This window comes from Macaca thibetana, chromosome 2, assembly GCF_024542745.1.
Source record: "Macaca thibetana thibetana isolate TM-01 chromosome 2, ASM2454274v1, whole genome shotgun sequence".
Classification (NCBI taxonomy): Eukaryota; Metazoa; Chordata; class Mammalia; order Primates; family Cercopithecidae; genus Macaca; species Macaca thibetana.
In genome coordinates, this window is record NC_065579.1 from 193,636,588 (window position 1) to 193,652,452 (window position 15,865).

Consider the following 15,865-nt stretch of genomic DNA (forward strand, 5'->3'; position numbering starts at 1 on the left):
GACCCCGGAGATGTGAATCACCTCTTCTCCCACGGGAAGACCCAGCTGGAAAGCACCGTCTATGAATACGTATACGGGCCCTCACCAGACACTGAATCTACCAGTGCCTCGATCTTGGGCTTCTCGGCCTCTAGATCTGTAAGAAAAACGTTTCTGTTGTTTATAAACCTCTCAGTTTATGGTATTCTTGTTAGAGCAACCCAAATGGACTAAGACAACCTCTTACGTGACAAAGGAAGCCTGCATTTTAGGTAAATGTAGGACAGTGTTCTCCTTAGAAGTCTATATGAGAAAATTAAGAAACAGAAAAGCAGTGAACGCGAGGACACCCAGGGCTCGTTCAAACAGAGGCCATGAGCAGGGCCGGTTTTCCAAATTCATTACGGGCGCAAAGCACGTTTTCTTAAAGAGGAGTATTCTCAGAATTTATATGAGGATATCACTATCCTAGGAGAGTGAAGAAGAAAAGTGAATGTGTAATCATTTAATTAGATATTCAGGAATAGAAACAAAAAGAATTGGCAAGTATATCGAACGATGATGGATACAATCTGTCGGAATTAATAACTTATGATGCTGATGCCTCCTTCCCTCCTCCTTCACTTGCCCCTCTTTTCCTTTCTCAGCTCCTCTTCATCCTCTTTCTTCTCACCTTTTTCTATTTAAAAAAGTTACTTTGTATTTTGTTGTTCTTTATTTTGGCTCTGTCCAGTAAATATCATCAAATCACTAATTACCAACTTCATTCACTCATTTGCTGGTTTCAGCCAATGTCTAAACAATTGAAAACAACAGAGTGCATACGATTACTTAATGCAAACTCTTTTAAGACCTGAATTCCAACAAAGACATTTTATCCAAAGTTGGACACTCTGTTCCTAAAGGCGAGACCCTGGGCAAGTCACTAAACTCCTCTGGGTCTCATTTTCATCACTTAGCAAGTAGTTGGATTAGATAATTTTCAAATCTGAAGCTTATATTCCATCCTGTATTTTCTGTCAGGATCACTTATTTTGCAAAATTTTTCCTCCATTGTAATAAAAGCCTTTATCATCTGCTGACTGCACACTACTCTATAAATGTTTGCTTTCAGCACTAGTACTCGGGGCAATTTCTTCTACAAGTGGTTACTTCAGTATAAGCTGGAAATACGATAAACAGAGCCAGCCATGCAGGCAGCATGTGAAAGATTTTTATGTAAAATTTTGCCGAGTGCATTTGGTCCATTTACATTCTCTCACTGAAGCCTATAAAACGAGACAGGAAAGGCAGATTTTCTCATTTCCTCAGGCAGAGGTCAGAAGGAATTTTCAGAGGGAACTTGAAGTTTAGGCACAAACCCAAACACATAAAAGCACAGCCGTTTAAAACCAGTGAAAATGAACTGTTACTTGGTGTAGCAGATGGCAATATTTTATGAACCGTTTTGTAACATTATAGAATTCCCAGCATCTACTAAAATTGAGCTTCATGAATACCATTAAAAAACCTATTTTGCTTTTGCATATGGTATTTCTAAGGAAAATGCTATATTGTGAACCTTAAAAAGAGTTTATTAAGATATGCAAAAGGATTGCCTGATGTCTACAAAGGCAGGTGAGAACCAGGCCATCTTAATGCAGCAGAGGCCATTTTTCCATGCTACAAAGACCATGATATTGAAGTTACTATATCTGTGTTTTAAAGGAACTTTCTAGTTAAAAGTGTGTGAAGTTAGGCTGGATGTGGTGGTTCACACCTGTAAACCCAGGGTTTTGGGAGGCCAAGGCAGAAGGATCGCTTGTGGCCAGGAAGCCAACTTGGGCAACATAGTGAGATGCCAACTCTGCAAAAAATAAATTAGCCAGATGAGGTGACATGCCTGTAGTCCCAGCTACTTGGGAGGTTAAGGTGGGAGGATTGCTTGAGCCCAGAAATTCAAAGATGCTGTAATTGTACCACTGCACTCCAGCCTAGCTGAAAGAGTGAGCACGTCTCTCAAAAAAAAAAAAAGAAAAAAAAAAAGTGTGTGATGTTAGATAAATATTTGTTTTTATGTAACTGTTTAATGCACTTTTAATCAACTAATATCTGGATCTATGCAATTATTGTTAAGGGATCATTTACCATAAATTGCTAGTCCATTTAGAAGTAGCAGCTACTTATCTGATTGGAGGAATTAACTTGGGGAAAGGCTGAGAAGTTTCTTGAATGGAGAAATGACATTCATTGTGAGAGGAAAATTGCTAAATGTATTGCACTATGTATTTATACATTCCCTCAGTGGTTTCTGCCAAAAAATGCAGAAAGAAATGGAAGAATTTAGAGAAAAAAGATTTTTAAAGCCTGCAGAGATTTTTTTTTTAGTAGTAGGACATAAGGAACAGCAGGAAGAGGGGTAAATGATTAAACTGAATGTAAGCAATGACAAGGAAGGAACAGAATTAGAGTGTAGGAGTTTGAAGACTGTGGATAAATTTGAGCAACAGCAAAAGGTGTCAATTTTAAAGTAAAAATTAAGAGCAATTAGATCTTACATTTTAAAAAGTTTTAAAAATGGACATGTTATTAAGATAGTTTCAGATTAACTTGTCAGAGAAACTAGAGGTATAATGGCTTTCCTATTTTTGAATGAGAGAAATATTAATTTGATCATTCCCTATGGTTTCATATACAACATTTAAATACTGTATTTTGTTGTAAAACTTAAGTTTGTTATTTTTATAGCATTGTAACTGTCATATTCTCATGTTTTGAGTACAAGTTACACATGGAGTAGGCTGCTCTTTAATCATAAAAATATTTGTTATAATCTGATTTATAATTTGGAATGAATGATGCTTATTATCATTCCCAAGTGGCAGATTGGCAAGAATAATACATTTTTTAATCTTTCAACTCTTGGTCTAACTGAACATGAAAGAATCCTACCTGTCATGTTTTTACAAACATGGAGGTGCTGGTTAATAGTTATGATATAAGATCAGCGGCAGAAGAATTTACCTTTATTGAGAACTAATTTTACAACTCTGGAAAAAGAAGCTGTGTATGATCGCTGTAGTTTATTTTCATCAACATCTCCATGGAGCAGACATGATCATTTGCATTTCACAGCTGAGGCTGGACGGTTTGACTGAGGTTATAGGTCATACGTCCAGTAAGCCGTGTGGGAATATGAACCTGGTACTGCCCGACAGGAAAGCCCAGGTTCTTTCGATGGTATCGTTTGGGTGACCACACAATGCCACTGGGCACCATTCATCTGCACCGTCTGACAGGTATCACTTGGAGTTTGCTGCGTCCAGAAATGTTTTATAAAATCATTTTTTTCCCAAGAACATAAATTAGGTGTGGCCAAATCTCCTTTGGTAAAGATACCATGGGAGCGTGGCTCTTTGTTACATCTGGTCATTCCCAAAGTTTATTTTAAAGTAGCTCAGCCTGACTGTTGGCCCTCTGTCCAACTGAAAACAGACCCTTAAATCCTGGGCTTGCAGATTTATGCCAATAGTGGCAGAAAAGGCCGCCACATCTCTCGATCATCCTGGATTGAACAGTGGTACAGTAGAGGAACAGAGGAGTGACTAAATTTTATCCATGAGCTATTTCTTCCAATAAGCAGCAGCCCAAAGCAATAATCTGTCCAGCAAGTAAGTGAGCATGTCATGATTCTGTCAATAAAAAGAGAACTGTTTCAACAGACAGGTGTTGTTTCTGACATCATCAGAGAGGAAGGGGGATGGATCTATATAGTAAGTATTGTACCCCTCAGCTGCCAGGGACAAATTCACCAAAATCCAAAAAGGGAAGAGAGAAACAGCTTGAGTACAGCTGGATCATTCACCACAATATTACAAGCAATTACTTCAGCAGTAAACTCTCCAGTCTAGACTTAGGAAAGAAGGGCAAGAGTAACATTGAGGAATAGCTTTTCAAGACTTGAAGACTAATAAAAAAGGAAGGGTCTGGGATAAGGCAAAGTTTTGTTTCTTTGTTTTTTTGTTTTGTTTTGTTTTTTTGTTGTTTGTTTGTTTGAGATGCAGTCTCGCTCTGTCGCTCAGGCTGGAGTGCTGTGGTGGTGTGATCTCGGCTCACCAAAACCTCCACCTCCTGGGTTCAAGTGATTCTCCTGCCTCAGCCTCCCAAGTAGGTTGGATTACAGGCACCCGCCAGCATGCCTGGCTAATTTTTGTATTTTTATGAGAGACAGGGTTTCACCAAGTTGGCCAGGCTGGTCTTGAACTCCTGACCTAAAATGATCTGCCCACCTCAGCCTCCCCAAGTGCAGAGATTACAGGCGGGAGCCACTGCCCCTGGACAAGGCAAAGTTAAGAAAAAGCGTCCTGTGAGAATACTCTTTCTTTACCCCTCTGAGGGGATTAATAGAATTATAGTACTGGACTTAATGGTGATGCTTTTAGGGAATCTCACATCTAACATTATAATGTTATAATCTCTTGAATTTTCTCATTTAGGTTACTTCACATCTTCTTAGAATAAAATCAGCAAAAATTTTTGAACTAGTTGCATGCTATTAAAGAGGTATTTAAAAAATACTAGGGGGTCCAGGTCTAAGTAACATACAGTTCATTTCCCCCTCCCCCACCCATAACCATTTACTACCTAGTTGAGATTTTTTTTTTTAAATGAGGAAATGTATTTAATACAAAAGATTCCAAAGCTCATTGGCAGTGGTCCTTTGAAAGTGAAAGTCAGATAATGTAAATTTTTTTGTCAAAATATTTTCTGGCTTCCCATCTCGCTCAGAATAAAACCCAACATCCTCAACATGGCTGCACATGATCTGGTCAGTGTCTCTCCCTGGCCTCATTGTCTCTCCTTCCACTTCATACCATTCAAATCTGGCTCCACTTTTTTCTAGCAGTTCCTGCACAGTCCAAGCATGCTCCTAGAGCCTTTGACGTTGCTGTTCTGTCTGCTTTAAACCTTTTTACTGCGGATATTTCCATGCCTTGCCCTCTATTTTATTTTTTTCTGTGGTCAAATATCACCTTATTAGTGAACCTGGTCCTGCCTACCCTATTTAAACTATCATCTCACATTACCTTTTTTTCCCTGTGCTATATTATATGGTCAACTAGCTAGTGTTTAAAAATATTTACTCTCCATCTTCCCATCTTGGTGGGCAAACTGTACTCCCCATTCCTTAGCCTTTTCCTTGTTTAGGCTGATGATGCAAGTAGAGCTTTCCAAGCACCAATTGGTTGGGCTCGTTATCTTGCATTTCTGACATTGGCATGAGAAGGACATGCCCATAGCCTGTTGATTCTAAGAGGAAGATGAGAGAAACGTGGAGCAGAGGAAGCCCAGCCTGACCGTCTCAGTTGAGTCCAGCTCAGTTTAGTCAGTTTCTAATCTGCAGATGCAAGAGCGAGCCCAGCTGAAATCTGTGGAGCCACCTAATTCAAACTTCAGCTGATCTCCAGCTGATTCCAGACACTTGAGTTCAATCCAGGTTTACTGCTGTAGGGCACACTGAAATCTTAGTGATTGTTATATAGTATCTTTGTGACAATGTCCAATGGACACACATTGATTTTTTTATGGCACAGTCACTATCTCACATACTATATATTTGTACGTTTACTTATTGTCATGTTCTTCTTCTAGAATATATGCTCCTTGAGAAGAGGCACTTTTGTTGTTGTTTATTGCTGCTTTTCTACCACTTAGAATGGGGCCTGGCACTTAGTAATCTCTTAATAAATATGTGTGGAATAAATGATCTATTCTGTCTTATTCTATTATTTAAAATGTGTAGAAAGTTAGCTAGGAGCTAAGTGGATAAAACAGACATAGTCTATGTCCTCATGGAAATTATAATCTAAATACTGGTATATAATAATGTATCATTATCTAAGATTAATCTAGAACTGTATAGTGACAATATTTATAATTTCCTCTTTAGTGGCATTAACAAAACTAAATAGCTATTACAAGAAAAATATTTTCACTTAAAGCACATCCTATAAAATGACATGAAATCAATCACCCTATTAAAATAACATATACTTACATGTAATCGACCTGGTATAGTATTTATAATTCAATTATGTCTTTGTTTATCCTTTTCAGAGCTCTGAAGATGAACTTACTCTATAACCTTCTTCCTTTCTTTTCTTCCATTCTTTCTTAGTCAATTATCAATTAAATATCTAGTATTTGCAAAGCACTACACATGAGATGCTTCAAGTTAGTTAAAGATACAGAAAAACAAGGTTAAATCCATAGGGTCTGGAAAAATAATAATCTTCTTAGGAAGACATCTACTCCAAAAATGGGCTAGACATTTTAGCAAGTAAATATGACCATCTGCACTTTGCTCTAACTTGTATCTGCAACCTACATTCACAGCGCTCTCTTGCCACATGAAAAAATTTAACATTCCTTCAATGTCTCATTCTTTTTCACATTTCTTCCTTTTACCTGTGTTGTTTATTGTATCTCCTTAGATATCATTCAACATTCTTTAATTGAAAAAGAGGTTACTATTTTTACAACATTATTACAAATGTTACCTGAAAGGCATCACCTCTATCCCCTTATATGATTACCTCACCTGATTTTCCATGGTAAGTTTTACGTGAATATATTTTTTTTTGGGTGAAAGTGGCTGTTGTTCTAGCCAGACTCTCAAAGGAAATGTTGACCTCCAAAACTTATAAATCATTCACTGGAATGTAAATCTTTTACTGACAGAAATTCTATTCTGTTTGTTTATTACAAGAGTCTGAGAGGAAGGTATTCAGAACATACTTGTCAAAAGCAAAAAGAATTCATAAAATAATCATGTAGGTGTGAATCCATTACACATCAAAATGAATTGTACTAAATAGACATTGTTTTATTGGCTCAAGGAAGAGGTGCTTGTTGAGTTGGGGCACTCAGGTAAAAACTCAAAAGAGGCAGAACTTGAACAAGGCCTGAAGATACAGGCAGAAATAGAATATGAGGAGCTGACAACACGTTGAATTACATGCAGAAGACAACAACAACCCAAAAAGACTGGAAGGCTGGAATGAACTTTAAGTGCCCGTGGGAGTCAGTCTGGATAGATGTGGCGTGTTGACGTGTACTCCTTTAGGACAAATTGCATTCATTTTGACAATTCCTCAGCTTTGTGCATTACAAAGCCTTATGGAGCCCTCTTTTAAGTTAAATCATATAAAAATTGCATTTTTGGATGCGTAAACACCACTGATAGTCTTCTCAATCCTTTGACCTTTTTAAAATTTTCATTTTCAAGACACTGACAGCATTGATGACCTGTGTCTGTTCAGCACTTTTTTCATGAGACTGACATGTTGTCCCAACGATCACATCTATCAACAGCTCTCTGATTTATCGGCTTAATAACAGGAAATCACTGGGTAGCCCAGCTCTATTTTGCTTGAACACTGACCTGTGACTTTATCTGATGCCTTTCAAGCATCTTTGTTTTTCCATATAAGACCAATTAAATTGAAACATTTTAAAGAAATTATATAACAAAATATGTGATATTTAAACATTTAAAGTTAATTTTTCTCTCAAATGGGTAAAAAATAAAAGATTAATTTTATTCAAAAGAAATAAGCATAGATCACTTCAACAATAGTTATTAAAGCAGTTGACTTATGCTACCTAAGAGCCATTTTTAAAATCAATGTCGTGGCTGGAGAAAGGCACTATGTCCAATTTTTATTTGTTAATGTATCATGTATAGGTAGTAGGATGAGAATTGTAGTCGGCATTCCTTTGTGTAACAAATTTCTTTTACAAATCTGCACTTCTGTTTCTCAGAATAATGTTATTTATTTTCAAATTCACTATTTAATTCTTCTTCCTTTAGTAAAAGTGAAATTACACTAAAAACTCATAAGCTATTGAATTTTAAAAACAAAAATATTTGAGACTTTATATATAAGCACATATTATTTTAAATATTGCTGTATTACAATAAAAATCAAATAGGAAATAATCATTTTCATTTTTGCTGAATACATATTGTATATTTTTTTCTGTCACTTTAATGGTAGGAAATGCGGCTAAAGATTTATGGAAGAAGTGATACACATGCGTGCGTACACACACACACGCACACACACGCGCGCACGTGCACACACACACACACACACACACAGAGTATCAAACCACAGAGAAATGTTGAAATGGTTTGGCTGTGTCCCCTCCCAAATCTCATCTTGAATTGTAGTTCCCATAATCTCCACATGTCGTGGGAGGGACCTGATGGGAGGTAATTGAATCATGGGAGAGGTTACCTCCATGCTTTTCTCGTGGTAGTGAATGAGTTCTCATGAGATCTGATGGCCTTTTCCCCCTTTGCTTGGCACTTCTCCTTCCTACCATCCTGTGACGAAGGATGTGTTTGCTTCCCCTTCTGTTATGATTGTAAGTTTCCTGAGGCCTTCCCAGCCCTGCGGAACTGTGAGTCAATTAAACCTCTTTCCTTTATGAATTACTCAGTCTTAGGCAATTCTTAATAACAGCATGAGAACAGACTAATACAAATGTTATACTTTTAGACACTCAATATTAACTTGATGAGAACTATTATATTACACAAATTGAAAATAGATTTGCTTTAATAATTTTTGAAAATTATGCAAAACTTCCATTTTGCATGTAATGGCATGCAGTTTCACAAAACCGTGTGAAGAATCACAATTTTCAGTTTTAAATATCTTTATTAAAATTATACAGAACAGCCTTCATGTCAGACAATCAAGGCAGTGTGTTATAGATAGTTATCAGGCTTCCCTTGTACTTTATGTGTAATTCACAGCTTATTGTTGAATCATTCAGAAAGGATATAGGCTCATAAAATGAAGGGATACATATACTGCAAAAGACTAGAAATTAAATCTACCAGAAGCAGCTCTAAATGTGTGTCTAGTCTAGGAACAAAATAAGTGCTTCTTCTTATCCAGTTATTCAGCAAGAATTTATTTCTTGCCCTGTTACCTGCCATGACTTCTTCATATAAAATTGGCTAATAGCTGGTTGCTGCCCTCAAGTAATTTTAAATGATTACAGTGTCCAATGATACAAGTATTCACAGGTTGCAACAGGAATAGAAAACAGCTGGAAGACTGTTAGAGAGGCTTCCCATAAAGGATGACAGCTTCTACATTTATATTTTAGAGAATTAATAAAGTTAGAAAAACCTAGCAAATAAAAAACAAATACAAAACATCTTGTAGAAGAGCATATGAGAAAGTTTTATGGTGGCCTAAAACTACATTATTACTATGCTCAGGAAACTAAACGCATGCAGCAAAGGGTATGTATAAATGAATGGGGTTGGAATAGGGGTCAAAGGTAAGACTACAGGTATAGGCCAAGGCACGATTAGGGAATGCCATTGATGTATATTATGTGAAATAACGGGATTGTAGCAGATGGCCCCCAAAAGAACCATGACTCTCAGTATTAATATTCTTCTAGAGTTTCTTTCTATTAAATATAAGCTAATCCATGGTTCACTTGTAACCAAAGAAAATATAGTGACAGCCATAACATGTTCCTTTTAAGGCTGCGTTGTCAATAAATTTTGGGGCTTCTACCTCAGTCTCTTGAGGTAGTTGTTGGTATGCTTCTTCGTAGAACCCAGAAGCTCTGGTATGAGGAGCCCGAGCCATGTAGAGAGGCCACAAAAGGGGATTCAGTCAACAGCTTAAGCTAAGCACCCAGCCACAGCAGCAAGTCATGTGTGAGCCACGTTGGGTTGTACAGCTTCCTGAAGCCTTCAGATGACTATAATCCTGGTCAACATCTAACTGCAACCCTATAAAGGATCCCAAGCAAGAAATGATCAGAAGAGCTTTGCCAGTCCTTGGGAACAATGAGAAATAATAAATCTTTGTCCTAAGTCACTCAGCTTTAGAAAGATCTGCTTCATAGCAACAGGTAACTGAAATAGAATCCACTTATCAATTTTAAATCTGGACTGCATTTAGGAAAATCACTCCAGTTGTGATAACAATGATAAAACAAAGACAGACCTCAAAGGCAGCCATACTAGTTATTGCAGAAACTTGGATAAATATGATGAGGGTTTGAATGTAAGACAATGGAATGGAGCAGATCTAAGAGATAATAAGACATATAATCTACAGGACCTGATGCCTTGATATCTCACAGGATCTTTATGTAGAGGGAATGGTAAGCAAAAGTAAGGGTCCAAGCTGGCTTGCAGAATAGTATATTTTACTTCTTCCTTTTTCTTTATTTATTCATTTATCAGATGTGTATTGAATCCTGATATCTGTGAGAAAGGTAAGCGAAAAAAAGAAAGTTTACTAGATCTCGTGGTTCTTACAGTGTAGTAAGAGAAGACAAAATTTAATTACATCATCTCCTAAAATCACTGAGGTTACTAGTGTAGAGAAAAAGAAATCAGTAGAAGCAGATCAAGCCATAGGGGTGGGGGGTGGGGTAGAAAGTAGACAGAGGACTCTGTGACTAACCAGAGGGATTTCACAGATGATGAGCAGTTAACTGAACCAGTGGGAACAATCATTCTACTTTCTAGAAAGAAAAATACAATAAACACAGGGTGAAACACGTTCAGGAAATTAAAAGAAGAAAAGGGATAATAAGTATTGCAAAGAGAGAGGTGTGGGGGAGAGTGTGAGTTAAGGCTCAAGTGAGTAGGCAGAGGTGAAATCTTCCAAGCCTTGCCAGCCTTTTAATAGACTGTGTATTTATTCTTACAGGATGTGGAACTCATCAAATGGGTCTGAGAAGAAGCTTGATACCAACTTTGCTCACCACTGTATCATTCTGGCTTTAGTGTAGAGGACAAATTGTGGAATGACAAGAGTTGACGTGAGGATTCTGGCAAGTAGTCATTAGAGTAAGAGCGTTACAGCACCTGACATATGCTAAGTAGTCAGTAAGTCAATAAATGTTAGCAATCAGCATCGTCCTCATCATTGTCATCATCATCATTACTGTCGTCATTGTCATCTTCAACTAGATTCATGGAGAGCAGACAGATTCAAAACACATTCTGAGGTAATATGAAAAATGATGGTCATTTGACTGTGGGGTCGGGGAATAAGAAGTAGGATTCACTATTATCTGACTTAATTCATTTATAAAGAACAAAAAAAATGACTGCTGGGCTTCAGGTACATTCCACAGGATCAAAGGTGATAACCATTTGTAAGGGCAGATCATGATGAGATCTGTTTGGAATATGATGAGTCAGAGTCTCCCTTTAGAAATAAAAGGGAGATGTCAAGTAGGAACTTGAATATCAGAAAGAGTAGAATGTGGCTACAGAGAGAAATGTGTGGTGGCAGCTGGAGCTCTAGACATAAGTTTGTCTAAGTGGAGGGTGAATGGTGAGGAAAAAGGTTTAAGCTTGAGTTCTTTGCAGGAAATCTAGAACTGGATGACAAATAGAACAGGCTTAACCTTGAAAGAGAGAGGACATGGGAGAGAAAAACTAGGTACATGGGCTGTCAGTAAAGAGAAGAGGTTTTCCGGGAGGAGGGTGTTACCTACACAACAAGTGTTGCTGAGAAATAAGGAGAGAGATGATTATTGTTGAACATAGCAGGAAAATATTGGTTAAATAATAAGGACAAAGGCCACATTAGATAAAGGTAAGAATAGAGTCGGATATTAAAAAGTGGAGAGAGAAAGACTGAGGCTCTTTCCAGGTGTGTGGCTATAAAGGGGAGGGGCAAGAAGTTGAGTAAGAAAAATCTTGTTGTTGTTGTATCCTTTCATTGCTTTTGCACATTTCCAATATTGGAGAGTGTGCTTTAAGGTTGATAGAAAGGTTCTTAGTGAAAAGAGGCAATGAATAAACAGGAGACAGGATAATTAATTGCCAGTGTCCATATAAAGTATAGCTTTATTGTTTCCAATGTCAAATGCAGTTATTTGTTTAAAGTGCTGACAATGGATTCAATTCCCATATTGGAATCCTCACTTTGCCAGTTGCTATTCCAATGTAGCCTTGGACAATTTACTTAACCCCTTTCATGCTGTAATTCCTCACATCCAAAACAGGGGCAACAACAGTTTCTGTATGATAGGAATATATGAAAATAAATAAGTAATTCACAATTTAAATGATGATTTTAACACAGAACTTGGCATATGAGGGGCTTTTGTAAATGACAATTTCTATCATTATTTCTTCTTGCTTAAAACTGTCAGAGATATAACTTACTATTTATTCCTCTTTGAGCTAAGCTCATAGTTAGAAGAAAAAATTTTTTTAAATACTACTTACAACATCTCAAATATATTGCTACTGAACAATCAAAATATGGTAAACATAGAGTCTAAGAAACTCTTAAATGCAACATGGTAGGTCCTACACATCTATTCAGGGGATGATGGAGCAATGAGAAAGGTCCCACACATGTATTCGGGGTATGATGGAGTAGTGAGAAAGGTCCCACACATGTATTCAGGGCTGATGGAGCAGTGAGAAAGGTCCCACACATGTATTCAGGGGATGATGGAGCGGTGAGAAAGGTCCCACACATGTATTCAGGCGATGATGGAGCGGTGAGAAAGGTCCCACACATGTATTCAGGGGATGATGGAGCAGTGAGAAAGATCCCACACATGTATTCCGGGGATGATGGAGCAGTGAGAAAGGTCCCACACATCTATTTGGGGGCTGATGGAGTGGTGAGAAAGGTCCCACACATGTAGTCAGGGCTGATGGAGCAGTGAGAAAGGTCCCACACATGTACTCAGGGGCTGATGGAGCAGTGAGAAAGGTCCCACACATCTATTCGGGGGATGATGGAGCGGTGAGAAAGATCCCACACATGTATTCAGGGGATGATGGAGCGGTGAGAAAGGTCCCACACATCTATTCAGGGGATGAGGGAGCAGTGAGAAAGGTCCCACACATGTATTCCGGGGATGAGGGAGCGGTGAGAAAGGTCCCGCACATGTATTCAGGGGATGATGGAGCGGTGAGAAAGGTCCCACACATCTATTCAGGGGATGAGGGAGCAGTGAGAAAGGTCCCACACATGTATTCGGGGTATGATGGAGTAGTGAGAAAGGTCCCACACATGTATTCAGGGGTGATGGAGCAGTGAGAAAGGTCCCACACATGTATTCAGGGGATGATGGAGCCGTGAGAAAGGTCCCACACATGTATTCAGGGGATGATGGATGAGAAAGGTCCCACACATGTATTCAGATGAGAGCAGTGAGAAAGGTCCCACACATGTATTCAGGGGATGATGGAGCCGTGAGAAAGGTCCCACACATGTATTCAGGGGATGATGGAGCGGTGAGAAAGGTCCCACACATGTATTCAGGGCTGATGGAGCAGTGAGAAAGGTCCCACACATGTATTCAGGGGATGATGGAGCGGTGAGAAAGGTCCCACACATGTATTCAGGGGATGATGGAGCGGTGAGAAAGGTCCCACACATGTATTCAGGGGATGATGAAAGTGAGAAAGATCCCACACATGTATTCCGGGGATGATGGAGCAGTGAGAAAGGTCCCACACATGTATTCAGGGGGCTGATGGAGCGGTGAGAAAGGTCCCACACATGTATTCAGGGGATGATGGAGCAGTGAGAAAGGTCCCACACATGTATTCAGGGGCTGATGGAGCAGTGAGAAAGGTCCCACACATGTATTCAGGGGGATGATGGAGCAGCAGGGGATGATGGAGCGGTGAGAAAGGTCCCACACATGTATTCGGGGGATGAGGGAGCAGTGAGAAAGGTCCCACACATGTATTCAGGGGATGAGGGAGCAGTGAGAAGGTCCCACACATGTATTCAGGGGATGAGCGGTGAAAAGGTCCCACACATGTATTCAGGGGATGATGGAGCCGTGAGAAAGGTCCCACACATGTATTCAGGGGATGATGGAGCGGTGAGAAAGGTCCCACACATGTATTCGGGGTATGATGGAGCGGTGTGAGAAAGGTCCCACACATGTATTCAGGGGATGATGGAGCAGTGAGAAAGGTCCCACACATGTATTCAGGGGATGATGGAGCAGTGAGAAAGGTCCCACACATGTATTCAGGGAATGATGGAGCGGTGAGAAAGGTCCCACACATGTATTCCGGGGATGATGGAGCGGTGAGAAAGGTCCCACACATGTATTCAGGGAATGATGGAGCGGTGAGAAAGGTCCCACACATGTATTCAGGGGATGAGGGAGCAGTGAGAAAGGTCCCACACATGTATTCAGGGAATGATGGAGCGGTGAGAAAGGTCCCACACATGTATTCAGGGGATGAGGGAGCAGTGAGAAAGGTCCCACACATGTATTCAGGGGCTGATGGAGCAGTGAGAAAGGTCCCACACATGTATTCAGGGGATGAGGGAGCAGTGAGAAAGGTCCCACATGTATTCATGAGGGAGCATGAGAAGGTCCCAGGGGACTGATGGAGCAGTGAGAAAGGTCCCACACATGTATTCAGGGGATGATGGAGCAGTGAGAAGGTCCCACACATGTATTCAGGGCTGATGGAGCAGTGAGAAAGGTCCCACACATGTATTCAGGTGATGAGGGAGCAGTGAGAAAGGTCCCACACATGTATTCAGGGCTGATGGAGCAGTGAGAAAGGTCCCACACATGTATTCAGGGGCTGATGGAGCAGTGAGAAAGGTCCCACACATCTATTCGGGGGATGATGGAGTAGTGAGAAAGGTCCCACACATGTATTCACGGCTGATGGAGCAGTGAGAAAGGTCCCACACATGTATTCAGGGGATGATGGAGCGGTGAGAAAGGTCCCACACATGTATTCAGGGGATGATGGAGCGGTGAGAAAGGTCCCACACATGTATTCAGGGGATGATGGAGTAGTGAGAAAGGTCCCACACATGTATTCACGGCTGATGGAGCAGTGAGAAAAGTCCCACACATGTGTTTGGGGGATGATGGAGCAGTAAGAAAGGTCCCACACATCTAAGGATGAGTTGTCACAGATGGTCCCTGATGTTCTGAATGTACAAAATGCAGTGTTGGTGATAATGTAACCTACATATCTGAGACACACATTCTCAAAACGAAACATGCTGGAAGCTAGCCAGAGCTTTCTAACAAGAAATGATGGGTCACCAAAAAATAGTCTCTAGAAGCTTATATGAAAAAATCTTAAGGAATATGAATAAAAATATCGATTATCAGATGAGAATATTTATGAGCAACAAGTGTTTCATTGTACACCATCATAAATTCATATTATTTTTCCTCTTTAAAACATTTCCATGTAACAAAAAATAGAGCATTGCATATAATTTTTCTACTGAATAAAAAAATGAATAGTATGTTTGATCTTGCTAAAAGCTTGTACTTTCTGAATGTCAAAATACTTTATTTTGAAAGTGTCATGAAACACAATAAGATTGATGTAGGTGACCCCAAGGCTTGAATTAATGATTAATTTAGTTTATAAAAGAAAATGATAGAAATTATGAAGCCCAGGTATTAATAATTCTTCCTGGCAACAAATGAATTAATATTATAAATGCTTATTCAGAATATAATTTTCTACCACGCTAAGATAAAGATGAGTGACGTATACAGTTTGGTGTTCCAAGAGCTATTCAATGGTTTAGAATCATTATTGTGCATGCAATTTAGGTACTCTGTTGCAAGAATTAAAAAAATTATGTCCATTTTATACATGAAGTATATATGATATATATGTTTTAGACAAATATATAATAGGTACATACATATTATACACACACACACATCTGTATTTTATCCAGGATATTTTAACTGGTATCAGAGTGAGGAGCACAGAACAAAAGGAGAAAATGTACGGTAGGAAAAAAGGGCCAGTGTCGTTTTGTCTTTGCCTATCAAACTAAAAGCTCCTCACTTAGCTTTAGTACCAAAA

The 15,865-nt window shown here is 39.1% G+C and overlaps 1 protein-coding gene and 2 long non-coding RNA genes across 9 annotated transcripts in view; 2 read left to right on the forward strand and 1 right to left on the reverse strand.

The window, feature by feature from the left end:
- The window catches only part of ROBO2 (roundabout guidance receptor 2), a 1,778,513-nt gene that overhangs the window by 1,179,151 nt on the left and 583,497 nt on the right, over window positions 1-15,865 (reverse strand). The gene's annotated exons all lie outside the window — the stretch shown is intronic.
- LOC126949349 (uncharacterized) overlaps window positions 1-15,865 on the forward strand; it is a 62,222-nt gene that overhangs the window by 39,175 nt on the left and 7,182 nt on the right. The window contains exon 3 of the long non-coding RNA XR_007723674.1: window positions 10,719-11,019. This is a non-coding gene — a long non-coding RNA (uncharacterized LOC126949349). The remainder of the gene's footprint in view (window positions 1-10,718; window positions 11,020-15,865) is intronic.
- On the forward strand, window positions 14,128-14,784 carry LOC126949354 (uncharacterized). The gene is made up of 3 exons (XR_007723681.1): window positions 14,128-14,183; window positions 14,226-14,267; window positions 14,623-14,784. It is a non-coding gene; the product is annotated as an uncharacterized LOC126949354 (long non-coding RNA).